Source organism: Protopterus annectens, chromosome 8.part1 (assembly GCF_019279795.1).
Source record: "Protopterus annectens isolate FY-2018-M chromosome 8.part1, PAN1.0, whole genome shotgun sequence".
In the NCBI taxonomy this organism is placed as follows: domain Eukaryota; kingdom Metazoa; phylum Chordata; order Ceratodontiformes; family Protopteridae; genus Protopterus; species Protopterus annectens.
The window spans coordinates 418,707,553-418,720,466 of NC_056742.1; the positions used below are offsets into that span (position 1 = coordinate 418,707,553).

Consider the following 12,914-nt stretch of genomic DNA (forward strand, 5'->3'; position numbering starts at 1 on the left):
TCATCTGGGAATACTATTTTATGAAAAAGATCCGCAGCCAGAATATCTGGTCAGTAACAGACCTGTTCAATGATATGTACAACTCAAAACTGAATGATTAATAAAAAGGTAAGCATTCAGAACATTTGCTCTTGATACATTTATTGAAGAGTATAGAATCAGAAAGCAGTGCTCTAGATTCACACTAAATGAAGCTGAATCAGGAGGAATCAAGAAATGTAAACAAAATAATATATATTTCACTGATATGAGTAACATTGTTGCTCCAGTAGCTTTAAAGGGCAACAGCGAAGTGAAGGTTTTATTATGTTGAAAAGGGCAACAGGGTATCTTGTGATGTTTACATAAAAAAATAAATGTCTTAAAGTGCAATACTGTGCTATTAACCCTTTTGCAAAGCAACATGTCAAAATATAACAGCTAATACAAAGGGAAAGCATTAGTGAGAGAGCAAAAAAAAGACTTAAAAACTGTTTGTCAAGATTACTAAATGTGTTCACCAAATGTAACAGAGACCTAAGCCCATTCGTATAAAAGGGATGTTTGAAAACAAGTGGACACAGTCAGAGAATGCAAGTTGGGCAACTCAGGGGAAAACAGAGAAGTATTATTTCATACAAATGGTGGTAAACGATAGAAACAGCATTGTTGAAATTGTGGTGTAGGTAAAATAAGGGAAACTAAAATGTGTGTAAAAGCATAAGGACATCCTTATAAGGACTTTTTTGGGGGGTGAAAGCCTTAGTAGCCATAGGTCTTGCAGTTCTTTCAATAAGTGCAGACTGGCTTTGCTATGAAGACTTTTTATTTTGTAACTTGATATTCTGAGACTCTTAACTGCAAGCCCCAGAATAGCAAGAGTGAATGAGTGAAAATGTGGACTTATACTAAGTCTGAGATTACTGTTTATTCCCTTTTGCTCAAGGTATGATGATATTGGAGTTTGTTTATATAATTTTGGGGGTTTTAGTGTGCTTGCCGCCTACGTTTGGAGATGCAAGGAACTTGTAAAAATATAAGTTTAAAGGGATAAAGTGATGTTTGATATTCTCTTTTCTCATTCATTTTTATACTTTCTTCATAATTCTGGGTCTCACTGTTATGAGTCTTGAAATTACTATAGTGAACTCTAGCTTGGTTTCCATGAAAGTATGTCTCAATTGACATGACATGTTTAGTTACTTTTTTCTTCAGAAATGGTCTTTGATGGAGGACCAAGATCGAGTGGATAGAGTGCTTTATTCCATAAGGGAGGGAGAAAAGTTGCAGAAGGTTTGCCCTCCCTCAATAGAGAGGTGAGGTTCAAGTAGGAACTAGTTGAAAGAGTACAGAGGTCTCATTAGACTCTACCTGGCCTAGCAGCCTAGTCATATGCCTGTAAGAATCATTGTGGACTAATTTGTGGGCTTTGCTGTGTAAGACTCTGTAGTATAAGGCAACCAAAGATGACTTACAGTTTATAGTTACATCAAGAGGGTATCTTGTGATGTTTAGATCAAAAAAATAAATGTCTTAAGGTGCAATACTATGCTGTTAACCCCTTTGCAAGGCAACAGGTCAGTCCTAGAGGTAATCATTGCAGCTCTCTGCTAGCAATATTATAGCTAAGCTGGCTGCATGAATGTAATAACCATTTCAACCCCATAAATGTGCAAAAGACAATGTTACTGTGAAGATGTGCATGTCCAGTTACTGACACAGGCAGTTGGGGGGTGCAGTAGTGGACCACTGGAGTTGCTTGGTACACACAGCTGATCCTATGCAGTGGATGTTAGTAGCAGAGTGGCCATAACACAACAGAAATTGCTCAGCTACAGTCACTTGGTGCTGGTGGGTTCGCCAGCATTAGTCTACTGGTGGTCTTTTCTGTCTCTCACTTTTTTCCCTAGCAGGATTGATTTTATCTAATAGGGGAACTGTTTTGATGGGTTGTAGTTTAGGTAAAAATCAGAGTGTAAGCCAGCACCAGTTACACAGAGGGATAAAGCACTGACTCCAGTCTAAACAACCCAGGTTTGACTAGCAGGTCAGGTACTTGACAGTGTTAGTAGGGAGGTTAGGTGGGGCCCGTCCACAGAGATCAAGGAGTGGCTAGAATCAGACGCAAACTCACTGCTTCTATTCCTCATAGTAAAAGTGTCAATGCAAATGGGTGGCCTGGGGCAGGTGTTAAACTCAGCAAACCAGAGTTATCTGGTGGCCTTAAAAAAAAAATGAGTGTGCTGAGGCATGTACTCACAAAAGAAGGGCATTGTGTGCCACCATAATGACACATTTCATGCCCCCGGGGGTGGTGGTTTTAGGCTGTCCAAAATACTGTCATTGCTAGGATGCCAGTAAGAGTATAAAGGACCTTCTTGGCTGCCAGGATAAGGCCCCCAGGACAGTTCTTGCCTGAGCTCCAGGTAGAATCCATAGAGCACACAACCAAATGAACACTGTCTGAGGAGAAGATTTATATTTGGCAGGTATGGGGAACAACTCACTTATGAAAAAAAAAAAGAAGAGTGTAAATCTGCGTTTGGGAAAAATCTGCGTTTGGGAAAGCATCAAGGCAGTTTAAATGCTTTGCAGCTGTTGGGGCTTACCTAAGATATTTTGTACATATAAGCATTTTTTTTTTTTTGCCCAACAGGAGGGTACAGTCTATTAAACTGATTTGTGGTTTTAGTAAAATAGTTGCTGTGCTTTCTGTTATTTTGTAGAGATGTTGTGACCAGTTTCTCCCTGCAGACATTTGTCAGTGGTAAGAAGCGTTTCGGTGTACATATCTGAGTACACTCTGTGTTGACTGGCTCTCTTACTATTTTTCTGTGATAATGACTAAATATTTTCCATGCAGTTCAGCCCTCCACTTTGTCACCAAATTAATAAATATATAACTAAATCATGTTTCCCAAAGTTAGATATCTAGTGTGTGACTCATTATTGGGCACAAAAATCATAGAAATGTTCTCCTAGATAAGATGAAAATGTTGCTGCTTGTGTTATTTTGTGGTTGGCAAACTGGAAGTTGCAAACGTTTACGTTTTGTAAGTAAACCTGGTTATCAAGAACTCATTCTCTACCAATGTCACTCAGACTATTTCTATGTGATTTACAACTGTGAAATACATACATAAAAATTACTGTTATAAAATTGTGTGATGTAAAAGGATTATCGAGTAGCATAAGAGAATGTTGACATTTTACAAATGGCTGCTGTTACTTGCATCTAACAAAACTTCCATTTTAGCAGAACCTTTAACTGTAACTAGCTGCTGTGTTTTAATAGTATGAAAATAATATTTAAGATGGTATCAAATGTCTGATTGCACATAACTGTATCAAACAACCCCAGCTTTGAGAAACTAAATTGTTCCTTAGTTTTGTTTGATTCTGAGGACTCTCTGTGGCCAGCAAACTCCTACACTTCTCAAATGCACTCTGGAGCAAAACTCTGGAGTAAACATTTTGATTTTTTAATGTACTGTTTTCAGCAAATTAAAATGTTGCATTGGTGGTCCAGGCTTTTGCTATTTACTTTATTTTTTCCCTACATTTTAGCTTCTTGGGAGTTCTGATCAAAAAGTAAATGGTTACGGCTAACGTTTTGCGACTTAAATATCACATAACTCAGTAGGTCTTCTTGTAATAAAGTACAAGTCTGATCTAAATTTGATAAGGGATTCCAGACATTTAGTAGAAAATATCCGCCTCTGATAGAGTCATGCTATTCTAGGTGATTTTAATATTATTGGAAGGATGTGTTGGACTAACTAATTCTGTTTATTTGTTCTATAGCAGTTTTATTACACATCTTGGGCAAGAAAGACTCTAATATGATATTTAAATGCTTAAATGCTTATCATTTATAAATTTACCTAATATGTAATAGTCATCTTGTAGCTGAGTTAATGATTCCAGATTTTGAACCAGCAACTCTAGCCATATTATTTGTTGTAACTTGTTTGTGACATAACCATTTATATATAATGGTTGTTTTAGTGTGAGGGCAGCACCAAGGATCAAATGGTGGAAATTGAAAAAGGGTAATTGTGAGGTGGAGTTCAGGGAAGAGTTAAGACAGGCACTGGGTGGGAGTGAAGAGTTAGCAAATAGATGGGTAACTACAGCAGAGCTAGTAAGGGAGACGGCTAGAAAGGTGCTTGGTATGACATCTGGACAGAGGAAGGACAACAAGGAGACATGGTGGTGGAATGAGGAGGTACAGGAGAGTATACAGAGAAAGAGGTTGGCGAACAAGAACTGGGATTGTTAGAGAGATGAATAAAGTAGACAGGAGTATAAGGAGATGAGGTACATGGCAAAGAGAGAGGTGGCGAAGGCTAAGGATAAGGCTTACGAAGAGTTGTATGAAAGGTTGGACACTAAGGAGGGAGAAAAGGACCTGTACCGATTGGCTAGACAGAGGGACCAAGCTAGTAAAGATGTGCAGCAGGTAAAGGTGATAAAGGATAATGAGTGAAATGTACTCACAAGCAAGGAGAGTGTGTTGAGCAGATGGAAAGAGTACTTTGAGGGGCTGATGAATGAAGAGAATGAGAGGGAGAGAAGGTTGGATGATGTGGGGATAGTGAATCATAAAGTGCAATGGATTAGCAAGGAGGAAGTAAGGATAGCTATGAAGAGGATGAAGAATGGAAAGGCTGTTGGTCCAGATGACATACCTGTGGAAGCATGGAGGTGTTTAGGTGAAATGGCAGTGGAGGTTTTAACCAGATTGTTTAATGAAATCTTGGAAAGTGAGAGATTGCCTGAGGGATAGAGAAAAAGTGTTTTGGCACCGATTTTTAAGAATAAGGGTGATGTGCAGAGCTGTAGTAACTACAGAGGGATTAAATTGATCAGTCACAGCATGAAGTTATGGGAAAGAGTAGTGGAAGCAAGATTAAGAAGGGACGTGATGATTAGTGATCAGCAGTATGGTTTCATGCCAGGAAAGAGCACTACGGATGCGATGTTTGCTCTGAGATTGTTGATGAAGAAGTACAGAGAAGGTCAGAAGGAGATGCATTGTGTTTTTATAGACTTAGAGAAAGCATATGACAGGGTGCCTAGAGAGGAGTTGTGGTATTGTATGAGGAAGTTGGGAGTGTCAGAGAAGTATGTAAGAGTGGTACAGGATATGTATAAGGGTAGTGACAGTGGTGAGGTCTGAGGTGGGAGTGACGGATGCATTTAAGGTGGAGGTGGGATTACATCAAGGATCAGCTCTGAGCCCTTTCTTATTTGCACTGGTGATGGACAGGTTGACAGACGAGATCAGACAGAGTCCCCGTGGACTATGATGTTTGCAGATAACATTGTGATCTGTAGTGAGAGTAGGGAACAGGTGGAGGAGACCCTGGAGAGATGGAGATATGCTCTAGAGAGAAGAGGAATGAAGGTCAGCAGGACTAAGACAGAATATATGTGTGTGAATGAGAGGGAGGACAGAGAAATGGTGAGGATGCAAGGAGTAGAGGTGTTGAAGGTGGATGAGCTTAAATACTTGGGATCTATAGTTCAAAGTAACGGTGAGTGTGGTAGAGAGGTGAAGAAGAGAGTACAGGCAGGATGGAGTAGGTGGTGAAGAGTGTCAAGAGTTATTTGTGACAGACGAGTACCAGTAAGAGTGAAAGGGAATGTCTACAAGAGGGTAGTGAGACCAGCTATGTTATATGGGTTGGAGACAATGGCATTGACAAAAAGGCAGGAGTTAGAGCTGGATGTGGCAGAGTTAAAGATGTTAAGATTTGCACTGGGTGTGATAAGGGTGGACAGGATTAGGAATAAGTATATTAGAGGGTCAGCCCAGGTTGGAAGGTTTGGAGACATAGCCAGAGAGGCAAGATTATATTGGTTTTGACGTGTGCTGAGGAGGGATGCCGAGTATATTGGGAAAAAGATGCTAAGGATGAAGCTACCAGGTAACAGGAAAAGAGGAAGGCCTAAGATAAGGTTTATGGATGTGCTGAGAGAGGACATGCAGGTGGTTGGTGTGACAGAGCAAGATGCAGAGGACAGGAAGAAATGGAAACAGATGATCCGCTGTGACGACCCCTAATGGGAACAGCCGAAAGAAGATGATGATGTGTATAAGCAAACATACTTACAAGAAGAGGGTTTGCACAATGAAGAATGCATGACACAAATGTCCTTAACTTGTAGCTGGGGCTTGTTAAGGTGCTGTTTTACAGATGTTAGGAAGCCTGTAGAAATGTTTGTTTGAGAAGATGACACTTTCATTACTCATTATTTCATGTAAAAGTATGGTAACGGCAATTCGCTTTTTGATAAATTTTCTAGCTGAGTGGCATCTGAATGCAAACTTGACTTTTTGGTTTAGAAGCATAATAGGGTGAATGTTTTCCAATTCCTTACAATAATATGACTGTTTTCAAAGGCATTCCTGTCTGTTAAAAGCAATTATCGTTTCTTTTTTGTGTGATGCCTACTTAGTAAGTGATATCGGTAACTAACATTTGTGCTTTCTTTGGACATGTGAACTACAATGAGATTAATTTCAACTGTAAAATAGATTATAAAATTAAGACATTGTTGGGGGATATGCCCACATTTGCTGCAACTTTATTGAATGGTTTGGCTAAAAGCCGTTTATATTTGGTGTATGTAAACAGCACTAAATCTAATTTATGTACATTTATTTATAATTCAATTATTGTAGAACTAATACTCCTTTTCACTGTCCCTAGCATCAGTATTTATTAGGAGACAGAATTAATTAAAATCACAGATTATATACCTTAGTTGTTTTCTCAATAAGTTCCAATTTATGTTTAAAAGAATGGTTTCAGAATGGCATGACTCCTGATAGTATTAAACATAAGCAGTGGTGTCAAGTACGTACCTCTGGATGTGCCACCAGAGGTTTCTTCCTTTTAATCCAAAGGTGCTGTAACTCATGAAACAGATTTCCTTCTGGATGTCTGACAGTAGAAGGGATGCATATAACTGCAAAAAATCTCAATGACTATATATATATATATATATATATATATATATATATATATATATATATATATATATATAGAATATATATATGGAAATACTTTGGAATCTTGAAATACTGAAATGTCGAATTTCAGTATCTCGAGACCAAAGTGTCGAATCTGCAGATGCGCAAAACACCAGAATATCGAACCCGGAAATGTTGAACCCGCGGTACTGACGCGCATTAGGAAAGTGTGGTGTTTTTAAGGGTTTTAGGGAGGCTTTGTGTGTTTGTGAGTGTGTCGGGGAGTGTTACGTGTGGGTTAGTGTACGTAGCTGAGAGTGTGAGTGTGTCAGTGTTGAGAGTGGTGGTGTTTGTATCTGTGTGATGTGTGTTTGTGCCCGGGGGTGTGGAATGTATGTTGGTTGGTTGTGTGTGTGTTGGTGTTTAGTGCGACCTCGGAGTTAGTATATATAAGTATGGGGGTGTGGGGGGCACAGCCTCCCACATGGGGGGTGCAGGGAGGCTTGCCCCCCAGCTTATAGTATGTATGTGTGTGTGTTTGTGTTGTTGTGTGAAGTTAGGTGTAGTTGTGTGAGTGCTTTAATGGTCGCGGTTTTGGTTTTCTTTTTTTGGTGTTTCGGCTTTATAGTGTCGTAATACTGAAATTTGACATTTCAGTATTTCGAGATTATAAAGTGAATCCATATATATGTATGCTAATAAATCTGCTAGAATATAAAGGCAAGTTCTCCTCATGCCAATGATCCCTGTGTTATCAGATATAAATAAATATGGCTTAGCTATTTGTCTTTGTGTAGTACATGTATGCTGTTAAGTTCACCAGCTTACACATTATAGTCCGGTAAAATCTTTTCTTTGTGCTTTTGGTATGATAGCTTACATTACAGAATGTCTTTTTTTATGTCCATAATCAAAACTGTAGTTTTACGATCATACTGTACATGTAAAGCTATAGAGCTGTAAAAGCAGATTTAAAAATGGAGTCTAGCTGTTTGGTAATGAGTTTAATACTAAAACCCTAAACGGTAGCATAGTTATTTACAATACATTTGTTTGTGTGATAGGTTTCCTGACCTCTTGCTGATACTGTTGCTATTTGTCTGGTCGGAATAGTGGCAAACAAGGCATTCATTGTAATCTCCGGTTATTTATCATGCTATTTTTCTTGAGAATTTGTTCAGGACAGAACGGTTGTGCTATCAGCTTCCTTTTTTTAATCACTTTGCTCAACAAGGTGGATAACAGAAACAGAAGTGAGAGTGGTGTAAAGTCAGAGTAATCATTTCTCAGTATTTGCCTGCATTGCTTGGGTCTTTGTGTTCCGTCTTTAGTGTGCCTGTCAGTAAAACACTGTGCTCTTTTTTAAAGCTGACAGTGCCAATAGTGCTTAATTCTAAATATTAAAAAAATGCATTTGGGGTTTCTGCTAAAAGTTGTATTAATTGTTTCAGTTTCTGGACAATTTTTATGGAATAAATGTAGTCTGTATACAGCTATGGACACTTTCTAACTTAAACTGCTAAGTTAATAAATTATATTTTCTAGATCTAATGTGTCCATAGTGATAAATTATCAGTGTGGGAAATCTCATCAAAGTATTAATGTACCACCCAAAGACTATAAACACTAATAGCAAATATTTCTATCACAAGGGCATCATAACTATGCCAGGAACCTTTTTGATTTCAAGCCCCATTTCTAAATGTGAATGTATAAAATGTTACTGTTTAGATAACAAATGTGCAGGTTGAAAAGATAGTGGTATATCCGCAAAATGTGGCTCAATTTATTAATTAGAGAGTACCTACCACATTACACAGGTTACCAACTGACCCCCTTTTTTTACAGGACAGTCCCGGTTTTAAGACTTGTGTCCTACTGGAAATAAACATGAAAGAGGTAGCAAATGACCTGATATTTTACAGGACAAATAATTTCTGCCTTTCCTATAAATGTTAAAATATCAAAAAGTAAAAAGGTACAACACGCTCCAGCTGAAGTGGTTATAGTTGTACATACACCCGAAGCAGCGCTCGTGCTCGGGTGATCCAGGCCGAAATGTGCTGTTTGACTTTTTGTCTTTGTTTAGCTCACCACCGCCCCTGCAGAAGGTGAGAATTCCCACAAAGTTCCCTACAACCTAGGGTATAAAGTGAACCTGTATCTTCATATTCCCTCTAAATGTTGGTGAAAATGATGATCCTACATTGAAAACATTAATATTTTGTAAAATAGCATAACGGTACATTGCAGTTCTGATTTTGTAATAAAATGAAAATCTTTTTCATCTGTTGATGGCATGTCATGATTTCAAGATGTTTTCCACTTCTGATATTTGGAAAGGTAACATCGTTGTAGGGGATATTCTTAGGAAGCCATGCCTGAAGATATAACTACTGATAAGAATGTGATTATCTACTTTTGTGTTTACTGACATTCATATGAGCCAAAGGTGTAGCCAGACATATACTTTGTTCATAGGTTCATAGATTAGTACTATCCATTAGGCCACCCTCCCAACCCCAAATCGTCTATTGAGTATATTTTTTCTGAGCGTTATATCAATATGGCTTTTATTCAGGTCATATTATGTCTACAACTGTCTAAGTTAATGTCTTTAATAACAGATGCAATATTGCTAATCAAAAAATAAATATTTTAATAGTTTTAGGGTAAACAGCTGAAAATGCTACTTACACTAATTAAGTGCTTGGAGGGCAGGATTTTGACAGATGTGCCCATTTTTAAGTGATAGGTATCCAAGGGGAGGGGGTAGCACTAAGAGATTGTGAGTATGAAATGGGATTTGCTTGCTACACCATTGATATGAGCTTCCAGAACAAATTAAAATGCACAATGAAAACACAGTTCTTTTACTTCCTGGAAGAGAAATGAAGCTGGCTTTATCAAGACTGTTCATATGTGGTTCTGGATTGTGCATGTAATATGAAAGCTGCAGAAAGACATTTTAATGTTATTTATATAAATTTTCCATAAGGCAGAGTAATTGTTGTAAACTGATCTGCCACTGTTCAAATGTAAAAAAACATGCTGTTTTATTATTCTTTCCCGTGTTTTGCTTCATATGTACAAACGTGTCCCTAACCATGTTATCAGTAGTGTAGCCGTCAAATGTCACATCACATAAGTGATTGCTTTTAAAGGGATACAGATAGAAAAAACTACCTACTGCAAAACCTGGGGTATAGTTAATGATCATTCTGTACAGGATACTAAATTACTCAGAAAGATGACTTGTTATCCAAATACCTTTGTGGGTAGTATGTTTATAAATGAACATCAGAGCAAAAATAAATAAATAAAGGAAGCTACAGTAGAAATAGAAAAGTACATACAGATTTTTTCACTACAAGAGAAACTGGCAAATGGTCTAATTAATACAGGAGTACATCATAAATCATGTTATAGGATTTCACTGCTTTTGAGATCAAGCATGCATCCAGGGTACATATTTAGAAATCTGATTAGAGGCCAAGGCGTTAGAGTATCTAGGTTAAATGTCTTGGACAACTGTTTTTCAGATGAACTTGATGGCTTAAGAGATAGACTTTCATCAAGAGGCTATACTAGACATGAGATCATGAATAATTTATCAGACATTTCAATTTTACGCAGAGATACAGCTGCACCATACTTTGGTCCACAAAGGGTAGATACCTGCAGTGCAGAAACAGGCAGATCCACCTTACTTAGGGTCCCTTTGTTTTATACTTTGGACAACAAAGAATTAATAGAAATTTTTGGAAAATATTGGTCTGTACTTCAAGTTGACAGTGACATCAACCAAATAGTAGGTGATCAACCCAGGTTTACATATAAGAATAGAAAGAACCTAAAGAGGCTACTATGCCACAAACAGGCTAATCATCATGTCAAAGACCCTGTGGAGCATGTAACTTTTGCTCCTATATTGACATGTCTGATAAGTTTTGTCATCCAGACTTAAAGAAGGACTTCATTTTCAACATAGAAGCTACCTGTAAAAGTTCAAACCTTGTGTATTTAGCTGTATGTCAGACTTGCCAATCGTTCTATGTTGGCAAAACGAACAGGGTCTTTAGAGATAGAATTTGTGAACATATCTATCATATTAGGAAACAATCGAATCATAACGCTTTGGCCAAACATGTATCCCGTTTAGGAGAGGAACATCATTTTATGTTTAGAGTCCTTGAGCTGCTCCATCTATCATAAGGGAAGGGGACATTAGGAACCATACAGAGTACAAAGAAAATAATTGGATTATTGTGCTTAGGGCAGATAGAGGCCATGGACTGAATGAAAGGGCGACAATAAAGCCCTTACTTAAGAAACGCAGAACACAGAAATAGTGAAACTATTTTATATAGGCAGAAATACATTTTATATTGTGTTTTATTTGTATGTATTCATTGTTAAACTGAGTATTTGGAGCTTTTGTTGAGTTTATACTCATATATGTATACAAGTATATTCCTTATAAATATACCTTTAAAACATTTTCTATCTATTAAGTGGTACTCAGTTATGATTAGTCTTAATATTTTTGAATTTCTATATAAGAATTTTGATTTAATGTTAATGCATGACAGTCTGAGGAAGCTTTTAAGCGAAAGCGCTTACTGGATATCCGACACAATAAAAATTATTTATGGTTTTAAACCTCCTGTAGAACTTGGCTGCTTCGTTACCATCACGATAACTCTGATAGTTAATACAATGCCTCAACAGAGCACTACAGCACTCAGGTTTTAGTTTCAAAAAATATTTTTTTTTTACTTTTAAACCACAGCAAAATGATTGCTGCAATGTAGCATGCAGTTGCTACAGTTTAGAGCACACACAGAGCACTACAGTGCTCAGGTTTGACTTCAAATGTAAAAGTCAGCATTGCATTAGAGATTGGGATTGACTGTTTGTGCCCCCACAATACTTTTCACTTGGGGCAGTTGCCCCTATTGCCCCTACACTGCTGATTCCAGGCATCAGCTACTCTCTCAGACAGCTAATTAGTTCATCTCTGATTTATAAATATATATAACCAGTAGAGTCCGGATTTCAGATTTTGCTGAATTCTGGGCTGTTTTGTAGTTTCTGTGTTGCCCAGACCTTACTAAGATAGAAGGAAGCTTCTCTGTACATTAGTGAGAGTGGTGAGCTTTGAGCAGCCTATCTGTCACTGGAGGAGTGGTTTCAGCTCAGAATCTGTAGTTTTACTGGCCATTATGGGCTATTTCTATCCCTTTCGTCTTTCTGTTTAAAAACCCGTGTTTGCGTGGTTTTTGCTCTTGTATTGCCTGAGCAAGATCCTGCCTGAGTGTCCTGCAGAGTTCTACAGCAGCAGAAAGAGAGAAAGGGGAGACTTTGAGTGGATTAAGTACCTCTGTTTTGCCTTTTATTGCTTATTTTCACTAGCTGCACTATTCTGAGCATTCTGTATTAACCTTGAAATTTATTTGAACTGTTTTTGAATTCTGATACTGTTTGCATTTTATCTGATCATTTTTAAGTGTTTTTCAACTTTTGAAGTGTTGAGGGCTGCACACTCAAGTGCAATAGCCATTTTTCTGCTTTAAAAGTGTTTGTTTTATTGTATCTGTTTTAGTTTTTAAAACAAAACAAAAAAAATCCTATCTCTCTGCTCATTTCCCGGCTTTCTGTAACCAGTAGAGTCTGTTTTTTAGATTTTGCTGAATTCTGGGCTGTTTTGTAAATCTTGTGTTGCCCAGACCTTACTAAGATAGAAGGAAGCTTCTCTGTTCATCAGTGAGAGTGGTGAGCTTTGAGCAGCGTATCTGTCGCAGGAGGAGTAGTTTCAGCTCAGAATTTGTAGTTTTACTGGCCATTTTGGGCTATTTCTATTCCTTTCATCTTTCTGTTTAAAAACCCATGTTTGCACAGTTTTGCACATTGCTCAGTGCCGTTTAACTAGGGTTAAACTGTTCCCGGTGCC

At 37.8% G+C, this 12,914-nt stretch overlaps 1 protein-coding gene across 2 annotated transcripts in view; it reads left to right on the plus strand.

Annotated features, from left to right (window-relative positions):
• NOD2 (nucleotide binding oligomerization domain containing 2) overlaps window positions 1–12,914 on the plus strand; it is a 1,141,123-nt gene that overhangs the window by 467,749 nt on the left and 660,460 nt on the right. The window lies entirely within an intron of this gene.